General features: G+C 36.3%; 1 protein-coding gene and 1 long non-coding RNA gene across 7 annotated transcripts in view; one reads left to right on the forward strand and one right to left on the reverse strand.

Annotated features, from left to right (window-relative positions):
• Nucleotides 1-12,235, reverse strand: part of LOC137290439 (uncharacterized) — a 155,422-nt gene that overhangs the window by 89,617 nt on the left and 53,570 nt on the right. The gene's annotated exons all lie outside the window — the stretch shown is intronic.
• Nucleotides 1-12,235, forward strand: part of LOC137290394 (uncharacterized) — a 376,153-nt gene that overhangs the window by 82,167 nt on the left and 281,751 nt on the right. Inside the window, exon 1 of one of the 5 annotated variants that reach the window (XR_010957214.1) lies at nt 9,239-9,351. The exons of the other annotated variants lie outside the window; for them this stretch is intronic. The gene's annotated coding sequence lies outside the window, so the exon portion shown is untranslated. Of the gene's footprint in view, nt 1-9,238; nt 9,352-12,235 lie in introns of those variants that run through there. 5 annotated transcript variants of the gene reach the window in all.

Here is a 12,235-nt window from a genome sequence, read left to right on the forward strand (position 1 = left end):
TACTTAGTCGTCTCTGACGACAAGTATGACTTATTCTGAAATAAGGAGAAATAAGGAGATAATGACAATGACTTTATAATTCACGAGATGAAAAAATAAAAATTGATCATTGAAGTTGTGACTTGTGAATAGGTTCTTATGACTTATAATTAGAGTTTAATGGTTTTAAAAATATTTTTACACACATAAAGGTGAAACGTATCGTTCATCGTGACCCTCTCACTTGAATTTACTTGAGTGAGTGAGTGAATGGGGTTTTACGACGCTTTTAGCAATATTACTTCAAAATGCTTTAACCACCATGCCAAAAGAATATCCATGGGTGTGGTGGTGCCATTTAGGTGATGTAAGTTGTCTAAAGAATGATGTTCAGGCTTTTAGGAAATATTAACCGATATATGAACGTGAACAAATCTTTGACAGTGCAACCATGAGGAAAGAAAACATTTGTGTTATGGAATTGTTCAGAAATAGCGAGAGTGTGTTGCGCATGGAGTAGACATCGCTTATAAGAATTAAAAGACACAGATGCCAGTCATCACGTGATCATGATCATTTACAAGTCTTCCTTTTGGGGCTTCGAAAGTGGAGCGGAAATTTCCTTCTTAAGCTATTTCCGCATTGTAATTTAATTGTAATGGGTGTGGTCAAGCTGTTCAATGACTATTCAAGCAATGACGTCATAAAAGCTTTCCTTTTGGTGTAACGTCGATATTGTAGCACAAGTGGTAGTTGCAGTAGACGTAGTAGTTGTAGATGAAGAGAAAGAAGAAAATGTAGGAGTACATGCTTGTTAGATAAAGACAAATTCTCAGCATGGCTTTTAATATTTGATAGTAACGCATAAACACAGACGTGTAATACAGAAAATCTTACGTTTTTACACTGACATTACATGGAATTGACTTGGATGCTTATATCGCAATAACTGCACAGCAACAGTAACTTTCCCGTCATCTCTTACACACACACACACACACACACACACACACACACTCACACACACACTCTCACACTCTCACACACTCTTTCACACACACACTCACACATACACACAGACACACACACTCTCTCTCTCTCTCTCTTTCACATACTCACACACCCTTTCGCACACACGCACTCACACACACACTCACACACTCACAAACGCACACACACTCTCACGTGCAAACACACACACTCACACAGACATTCTCTTTCTCTCTCTCCCTATCTCTCTTTCTGTCTCACACACACACTCACTCTCTCACATGCTTATGTTACAGTAACTGTTACGCTACAACAGGAATGGAGTGGAGGTAGTTGATGATTCCTCTAATTCAATGGCATTGAGTAGATATATCCTGATTAATTAGTGCGATAAGCACAGAGAATATGCAGGTTTTCTGCATCGGGCAAACACTGTTAATGTGTTACACATTCAGCCAAACAAATGCACATATACACACAAAAACACATACATGTGCACACATAGATACGCACAAACATATAACCACACAGATACCATATCACACATACACATTCTCTCTCTCTCTCTCTCTCTCTCTCTCTCTCTCACACACACACACACACACACTTGTATTACAGTAACTGTACACACACTATAGCAGAAACAGAGGTAGTTCATGCTTTCATTAATTCGAGCGGTAATCAGAGTGGAGAAGCGAGAGAGAGAGAGTGAAACTAGTATACATTCAGTCACACAAATACACATAGTCACACACACAAAAAGACATAATCGTACGCACATAGATACACACAAATATATAATCAGAGTCACTCTCATACAGTCTCTCTCTCTCCCTCTCTCCCTCTCTAGGCCACTCACACACACACTCACTCTCCCTCATGCACACATATTGATGCTCGCGCCCGCACGCGCGCGCACACACACACACACACACACACACACACGGGCGCTCGCGCGCGTATTACAGTGGTTGTGATCCAAGCACAACAGAGAAATCACATTAACTTCTATAAACCCTTATACTCTGCCTTTCTAAAGAACTTTTATCATATACAGTCTGTAAGGGCAAGACGAACGGTGCCGGTAGGGTACGGAGATTGATCGACCTAAGAAATAACAATTGTCCAAGAAGGTCAGAAGTTAGTCAGCAATACCATAGTTAAAAAGTTAGATAGAGACACGTCTACCATAAACGAGGCATATGCTGCAATTTGAATGGAATCACATTCAGTGCTTAAAAAGGGATGGTAAATGAAGCACAAACGCACATTTTTTAAAACGTCAAAGAAAATATTTTTTATTTCCACCCATTTTTGTTTGTGTGGTAAATGAATGTTTTCAAATGATGAACGATGAATGGCTACATGTGGTAATTCTGCAGAAACTGACGACCTTGACATGGATAGAAACAGAATTTGTAGCATAGGAAAGGGTACAACTGTGTATGACAATTCAAGAAGCAAATATAATAAAAATAATGAAAGTAAAACATTAATGGGTGATCTCGCCTGCACTTCAATCTTTTTAAATGACGATGTGTCCACAGTCGAGTCACGTTTTACGTTCAGCAGAGTTTATCACAAATAGAAAGGAATAGAAATTAACAAATAGACATGATCAAGCGTATAAGTAATTCACTTTGCCTATTTCAGCATATCCTGTGTATGCTATGAAGAGCAACGATTTCTCTGATCACACAATGCCATTTAGAAAGTAGTAGTTTACAAATTATTTTAGTATTACAAATTCTAATATATTTTTCTTTCTTTTTGAGTTCAGTTCCATCCGGGATTCGAACTCTCACCTTCAGAGTCAGGCACCTAATCGCCCGAACACAAAGTCAGCCACCTAACTCGCTCAGCCACCAGGTCTTGCCTCGAAGACTGACTTAGGTGCCTGACTCTGAGGATGTGAGGTCGAATCCCGGATGGGACTCAACTAGAATTTGTACTTTACTAGGAAAATGTAATCCCAAGTATAACATATGTTACAACTATCTTCTCATGGGCCTGCCGTGGTCAACTGCAGCTGCCATGTGTGTGTACTCTCAACTATAGTGGATGTGTGAGTTTAGTTTTAAGCCGCTTTTAGCAATATTCCATCAGTATCACGGCTTCACACATTGTACCCATGTGGAGAATCGAACCGGAGTCGTCGGCGTGACAACTGAGCGCTTTATCCACTAGCCTGTCCCACCATCCGGACTCAGTTATGTGTAACGTACTGATGTTTTCTTTAAATTGCTGTTTCAAAATGTTATTTTCAATTCTAAACACAAGAAATAATGATGAGGTGGACGCTTTTTCATTAAAAATACGTTGGTAAGCAACACATTTTTGAGAGCTGTAAGAAATGTGATTGCATTCACAAAAACATGTACATATCGTTACTTCCAGAGAAAAAACAGCCTAAGGAGAACCCATTTGGAAAAAAATAATGTAATTTATCCATGACATAAATTAGGGTGTGAAAGAAGTACTTGGAATCGGCACTTTCGTTCGTTATAAGGAGAGTTGATACTCATGTGTGGTGCAGATACTGAGACTTTCATAATTGTGTGGCACAGATAATAAGAATTGATACTTCTGAGTGGTACTGATACTGAAAATTGATACTTGCGTGTGATACAGATACTGAAAATTGATACTTCTGTGTGATACAGATTCTGAGAATGAATACTTGTGTGAGGTGCTGATACTGAAAATTGATACTTGTGTAGTACATGTATGAGGATTGATACTTAAGTGTATCACAGGTACGGAGAATTGATACATGTGTTATACTGATACTGAGAATTGATACTTGTGTGGTACATATATGAGGACTGATACATGTGTGTGCCACAGATACTGAAAATTGTCTCTACTGAGTGATACAGATACGGAGAACTGATTCTTTTCTGGTACATATCTGAAGATTGATACTTGTGTGGGGTGCAAATACTGACAATTCATGTTTGTGGGATACTGGGAATTGATGCTTGGGTGTGTTACAGATACTGAGAATTGATACTTGTGTGTAATACAGATGCTGTGAATTGATACTTGTATGTGTTACAGATGCTGAAAATTAGTACTTGTGTGTGGCACAGATACTAGAATTTGGTGCTTGTGTGTGATTCAGATACTTAGAATTGATACATTTGTGGTGCATATCTCAGGATTGATACTTGTGTGTGCCACATATACTGAGAATTGATACTTATGTGTGGCACAGATATTGAAAATTAATTCTTGTGTGGCACGGATCTGAGGATTGGCACTTGTGTATGTTACAGATAGTAATAATTGATACGCATGTGGCACAGATCTCAGGACTGACACCTGTGTGTGACACAGGTACTGAAAATTGATACGTGTGTATGGCACAGATACTAGAAACTGATGCTTGTGTGTGATTCAAATACTGAAAATTGGTATTTGTGTGGTACATGTACTGCGAATTGATATCTGTGTGACTTAGATACTAAGGATTCAAATCTCTGTGTGGCATAGATACAAAGAATTAATACTTATCCATGATAAAATTGTATATATTGTTAGGTATAGTCTGTGTGTTTCAAAATCAACAATAATATTTTACAAGGACAAGTCTCAGCATTTCAGAAGAAGAATGTCATGTTACCAGGATACGGTATCTGTACCACCTGACTGACGGTAACCGTTTATTGCCTGAATGTTACCAGTGTAATACTTGTCTTAAAACAAGAACATGCACTGTTCCCCAAGGTAATATCGATATTGTGAAATGCTGTAAACTTGGTGTAAAAAGGGAAACATTAATATTCTCCAAGAAAAGTCAAAGGTATATGTAAACTTTGGGATATATACCAATGCAAAGAGATGATATATTATGGGTGTTTACACGGCTACATTATGTTGCAACATTATAGTAACCTGGGTGACACTGATGTTACAGGGCAAAAAATTGGGGTCACCTGGGTAACGCTGCTATGACGCGAGGATAAGATGTTGCTTAGCTTACATTAATATTTCACAAGAGCATGAAGTTAAGAGCATGAATATTTTAAAGGGATAAAGTTTTGGTGTCGCACTAACAACATAAATATTTTACAAGAATATAGTCCAGCCTAAACATAAACTATATTGACAAGGATATAATGTAGTCTGGCCGTTACCATGGAAAAATATTTCTATTTTAATGTGATTGTATGGATGTTACCTTAGCAACATTAATATGTCGCAAGCTTATAGTCTGGGCGTTACCGTGGTAACATAAATATTTTACAAGGGTATAGCCTTGGTGTGACCTTTATGCTACAAATATTTTATAAAGATATTGACTAGGGGGTCATCTTGGTGACATTAATATTTTACAGAGATATAGTCTAGCCGTTACGTCGGTAGCATAAATATGTTGGTAACATAAATAGTATACAAGGATATATTATGGTGCATACCTTGGTAACATATATATTGTACAAGGATATACGCTTGGTGTCACCGTGGTGACACATATATTGCAGAAGGATATAGGCTGGTCAGTATCTTGGTAACATAAATATTGTACAAAGATATAATATGGGGCTTACCTTGGTAATATGAATATTTTACAAGGATATAGCCTTCGTGTCACCTTGGTCCTATAAATATTTTTCAAAGATATTGACTAGGGGTCACCTTGGTGACATAAATATTTTAAAAGGATATGGCCAGGCGTTAGCTTGGTTACATTGTACAAGGATATGATATGAGGTTTATGGTAACATAAATAATTCATAGGAATACAGCCTGGGTAGTATCTGGATAACATGAATGCTGTACTAGGATTTAATCTTGGAGTTAGCTTGGTAACATGAACAATTTACAAGGATTTAGCCAATGGGATACTTGTGTTACAACATATTTACAGAGATTTAGCTTGGCCATGGCCCTACCCGGGTACCATTAAGAGTCGTAGCATCGCTTGTGATTAGATATAATTTTTATGGGTATTGTCTTGATCCAAACATTAACACTATCCATGGATTTGCCTGGGTATTCGCCTACTACAACCAATGTCATACGATTCAAATACTGGATGTTACAAAGGTAATGTAAATATTAAACAAGTGAGACATCAAAATGAAAACATGAGTTTACAAAGATATAATGTGGGCGTTACCTTGGTTACATACTTGTAACCTTAATTAAGTTAACGTTTCACGCAAACATTGTTTAGATATTTCTCATGTATCTATAACAACTAATTGTGTGCATCTTAGCTGGCTAAAACCAGTATTATACATTCACACCGTCTAAGCATAACCAGGAAAGAAATATGATTTGAAAAGGATATAGGTGGGTTCTCCTTGGGAAAATGTAACATTCTACAAGGATTTCATCGGATATAATCTGGGCACAATACATATTTTACATGGATGTAGTCTGCGTTTTATTAGAATAAATAGGGCTTGTCAAGGATATAGCCTAAATGTCATCAGGATAACATAAATATTTTACAAGCCTTTAGTCTAGGTGTTATTTGGTGAAAGATGGCATTTTCCTGGGACACATTCAAAATGTTACCAAATGGCAAAAATATTTTTCAAGAATTCAGTTTGCGATTTACTTGTGTCAGATAAGATTGTTCATGTTCATAATCTTTATGTTGTGAGACTAATGAAGGAAGTTTACAATGGATTCAGCGTGGGCTAGATACAATAGACAGGAAGTACCAATGTTGCCTATATATCACACGAGTGGAGTTTCCAAGAACATATTCTAGGTGGTACTATGGGTAACAATATGATTTTACAAGATTTTTGTTGTTATACAACAGAAACAGTTAGAGTTAAAAGATCGATAAGGAAATTAATTCCTCGTTTCACGTTTTCTGACATTGCATTGTTCTTGAATTTAAAACTTAAATTAAATATTTTCAAACAAAAGATATACGAGGTTAACGTGATAGATAAATACTTTTAGTATTGAATTTATAATTGTTGAAGGAAAATGGTAATATATATTTGATACCAGATATACGAATTCATGGGTGGCTGAGCTTGGATTTATGCTGCCTCTTGGTAATATAAATAAAGACATTTTATAAAAGGAAAAAATATATACCAGTATCTTCTTATACTGGTCAAGCAATGACTTATATGCAATACGGTTATAGCAATTAAAAATTAAAAGAACATGAATGAGGGCTTAAAATGTGGGTCAACCTATGGGTAGCTGTCTGTAAGTGTGTGTGTATGTGCGTGCGTGCGTGCGTGCGTGCGTGCGTGCGTGCGTGCGTGCGTGTGTGTGTGTGTGTGTGTGTGAACGTCCATAAATGTGAATACAGATCTAACATGTCTCATAGGTTGACAAATGGAATACTCAAAATACATTAGGGTTATTAAGTACATGTGTACTTTTCAATTAAGGCTTCAAGTCACATAAACTCCTGCAAAATATATAACCAGTATGACACAGTGTGTCTACTTTTCACAAGTATAATCATGTGAATGTATGAAATCAAACTGAAACCTTGACACTTGTTCCAATCACTGCAGTGATGGTGTATCAGCGAGAAAGTGTTTGTAACATGTACAAAATTTTCGCTCAGTTCATCTGAATTAATTTTGGAGTGTTGATGTTTGTTTCTTAGACACAATAACTCGCATAATATACTTATGCATGTTGATAATTTTCACAATTAAACAGTATACATAATGGGGCTATGGATCGTGTGGTTTGTGTTGGTGTGTGTGCGCGCGTGTGTTTGTTGTTTGTTTTTTTGGGGTTTTTTTGAGTGCCCTCGCATTTGTATGTTTTGACTGAATCGTTTCTTTAAAATGCCAGCTTCTCAGTGATTATCACTTGTTACAATCATGTTTTCACCGATTATCAAATATAACAGATAACTGCAGACAAGGATAAGTTTGCTATTTTAGAAGAACATATGTTTGGGAAAATTCACTCACACTTCTACTCTTATTTTCACCAGTGAATTGACATCAAATACTGGTAAACATGTGTATGTAAACTAGCTATAAGTTCGATCAAATGTTTACCAACACCTTCACATTGCAACGCTCTATTAAGACATCTGTTCTGTACTGACGCAGTTTTTAATTGTCCTAATCGGTCACACTCTGTGAACACAAAATGTAACAGCATTTTCCTAGATAACTAGTTAATCTTGTTCACGGAATTTTTCTTTGATAAGTTAAGATGATCACATCATATAATTGGCAATATAAAAGAACCAGTAATAAATATAAAACATCATGAAGTATTGTTCGTTCTCTAAAGGCCATTATTATATTATATATAATTAAGAGCGATATAAGGTAATAATAAACAATTAACTCATTAACTCATCTGTGAACTGAACAGTTAATTTGCTTTATTTGGATTAAGTTTATCTTTAACTGTCTGGTGTTGATTGTGACTGTCGATATACAAAAAGCATAATATTAAGATAACTACTCAACTAAATTATTAAATCACTGACATTCTCATACACAACTATTTGTACACATAGTTTTGGAGTGAGCTTCAGATACGACTTAAACTGGTTTTAACACGTGTTAAATAATCAATTGTTTGTCGGTACGACACATTAGTGAGATGCATGAAGGAATGCAGTGACTTCATATCAAATACGTTAAGTGTGAATCATGGTTTTGAGGATAATCAATGAATTTATAATTATGGGAAAATAAAAGATAGCCATTAATAGGAATAATGATAATAGGTTTATGACGTATCCGTATCTGAAGGCATATACTTTGCTTTTTGTGTCATTAGTATTGATAGAAATCTTCTTCAGAAAAGCTATATATGTTTTTAATATTTATCAGACCAAGAACTGAGATATTTTCAAAACAATAATTAGTTTTATGCCTCAGTTTGAATGATTTTGATGCATGTTTAGTAAATGTGTAATCAATATTTTAGCGTAAAGCAACTTTGTGTAATATCCTACATATAAAGATTTTTTTAAAAAACAAATAAGAATAATGTTCGATGAAATACATGTCTTTGTAATAAACCTACAAAGTCACGTACAACAAACATCAGATAAAGTATATGTTGCAGTGTTTACTTTAGGATCAATTTACTTGGGCTCACAGAGAAAGTGTGTATGTACTTGAATTTCCACGAAAAATATGTGGTATTTTGGCGCCAAAAGTAGGTATAAAGTACACCTGAGGAGGAAGATGATTGGTTAGTGTACACAGTTTACGGAATGGGAAAATGTCTAGCCCCCAGCCCTAGACTAGAGGAGACAAAAATTAGTCCCGTTGCCTTCTTACCATCGCGTAGGTTTTGCATAATAGCGACGATACTGGTGCGAAGCGGCAGGAAGGCAGACGACGCATCTCTACTGTTGAAATGGGGTGGATTTTGAAGCTCTTGCAGTGAAGTCGTGTTTTGTACAAAGAGGTAAAGTATTTTGTCGTGTTTTGGATTGTGTTAATTATATAACATGGACAATTTCGTTCGATATTTTTTTATGATTTCATATAGTGGCAAACCGGCTCGTTCGCCAGTGTCTATTGGATAAGCCATTTGCCGAACTGTCTCCCCGATACAGTCGGTGCTTGTATGCGTGCCAGTGTCTCGCAGAAGAATATAGGTAGGAGACCGTTAATCAGGCTCTTAATTAAGGAGATACAGAGTTGATTTGCTTTGCTTTAAATGGCCATATCACTATTGTGCTTGCCCGTGACTGATTGGTTAGCGGTTCACTTTTTTAATCTTTTTACATCACACGTCACATTGCATTCGACATAGGATAACGCTACGCAGAAAAATATAGTTCCTTTAAAATTCGTCTTAAAATGACACTCCGCTGATACAAAACGGGAAGTTATTGGACGTATATTGATGACACAGTTACAACACACAATCGCTCAGTCGTGACGCGTATTTTTGGCGCTAAATATTTTGGCGGGAAAGTGAAGGTCTTTCTCGAACATGGACGGCAGTGTGTGTCTGCCATGTCAGACAAGGCAAAAGCAGACGATCCAGCAGCAGACGAACATAATCGGGATGAGAACCTAAATTGGACCCTTTGTCGGCATCGTATTAAGGTTTATAGTTTCAACTGCAATAAAGACTACGAGAGGTCCTATTTTGCCTGTTGACAGTGAACAAAGATTGCTACATACATGATAATTATATGGCGAGAAGTGCCAGATCTCCGATAATCACAGCTAGGAACATGACTCAAACATGTTATTATAGAAACAGACATGCGTTATATTTCTTGCTTAAGACACATTTTTTCCATTTCCTTGTAATATGCCTGTGTCGTTCATATGCACTCATGTGGAATAAGCAGGTGGATTGCGATCAACCAGTGCACGTGTTTGAAAGAGACTTACACAGATATCATGACCACTTTAATTCCGATTGATCAGTACCTACGAAAAAAAGCAAACCCCATTACCTCTCATCCTCAAAATGCTACCTCCTGCACGTTGACAGCATTGAATACTGGTGTTATTTGTACACTCCCCTAGTTTGATTCTTTGCGAGGGTCATGGAAAACTGTGTGTACATGTTTATGATAAGTAACAACATACAATATACTGATTTGTACTCAACATATTCTCACTGTAAGTAAATCACAAGAAGGAAAATGCATCGGTAAAATTAAAAAACAAATTGTCAAATACCCATGAGTGCTAAATGAGTTATGGAAAAACACCTTTTGAATTAGTATGTCATAAGTGGATAATTATATATGAATAAGAATATATAGGAAATTATGATAAATTAGCATATTTACCTCTGTGTAGCTTTTTCATATTTTTAAACAATGTAATAAGTTTTAAAGATTTTTTCATTCGATGTGAAATACAGTTTGTGTATGTTCGTTCACAGGTATGGAAAAATGTTGGTAAAATATTGTTTCTTGTCACCTGCAATATGTACAAGTTCTTGTTCAAAAACACGAATGGAGCGTGACAAAGGGAGAATTAAATGATACATAATGCTGAATCTTATGTTATGGGATTAACAACAGGCTTTGTATTTTCCTTTACTGTTAACATTGGTTCACCTGTTCACATATTGAATACTTACACAGCATCAGTTGAACCTTGGTGCAAAGAACAGTTTAAAGAAGACTTAACAATACGTTTGTACAAAAGAGAGATTAATTGTTATTTTACCCATCTGTACATTTTAGAGGGTGTATGTTTTCGCCTGTGCATATTTTAATGTGCAGTATTGCATTCAGTGTTCATAATGATATATGGAAAACGATATGCGAAGTGGAAGATAATGTTCCGTGAGTGAATACCGTTCCGTTAGTGAACACTGGCATTAAACAAAATACTTGGATTATCATCACTAACTGATAACATAATAATTTCTTGGTAACGCTCTATTGTTACGTTACCTCTGATGAAACATGACGTTCATTGTTCTTGTATCGTGCACTGTGTTACATTTAACACACGGTAAGCACACATGGTGAGAAGTGGAGTATGTGTTTATGTGTATGTGTCATTGTTCAACAACAGAATCAGGTTGAAATACAAGAACTAAGACAGGCTTAATATGTGTCGGACATGGCACCAAATGCCGTGACCTTATCAAATGCAATAAAATTACGACATCGAATGTGCTACAAGGAAGGGTGGGCATTCCGATCGCCATCTGAAATATATTTGGTATTGATTGTGTCGTTGATGTCAGATGTCACACTTTCCATGTTTACACTTTAAAAATACATGTTTATCACATTTTGTACTTTATACGAATAATTTGGCAAATATGTTAGTTTTAATGCAATTAAACCTTGCGTTGCCAGGTTACATCGTGGACGGGGTTTCGAAAAAAAATTCAAACAGGCTATATTATTTCAAGATAAATCTATTTTTACAGATATTGAAGATATATAGTCCGTCTTAGGCATCTTTATCTCCTTGTATCTACTTGATGTTCAACGGCAAGGTCGGATTTGATATTTCTACATTTAATGCAGATGGTTTACAGGTATTTTGATGGCATATTAATAATTATACTCAACTCCGCCAGGATGGCATAACAGCCTTGCCCCTATCGAGCGTAGGCGCCCTTTTATAGATTCAGTTGTACGAAACTTCTAGTTGTTTCGTGGAGAAACAGCCTGGATATAGATTGTATCCCATATACAGTGTTTATTGGGTTGTAATTATTATCTACGGTAGTTTCTTTGTAATGCACTGAGAAATAAACAGTTTCAACATGAATTGGGATTCTTATTTGTCTGTACTGAGACAGAACGACATATCTGTTCTTCATGGTCATGTTGAATAGAGCATTTTTCTCCGCA

Source organism: Haliotis asinina, chromosome 1, assembly GCF_037392515.1.
Source record: "Haliotis asinina isolate JCU_RB_2024 chromosome 1, JCU_Hal_asi_v2, whole genome shotgun sequence".
NCBI lineage: Eukaryota > Metazoa > Mollusca > Gastropoda > Lepetellida > Haliotidae > Haliotis > Haliotis asinina.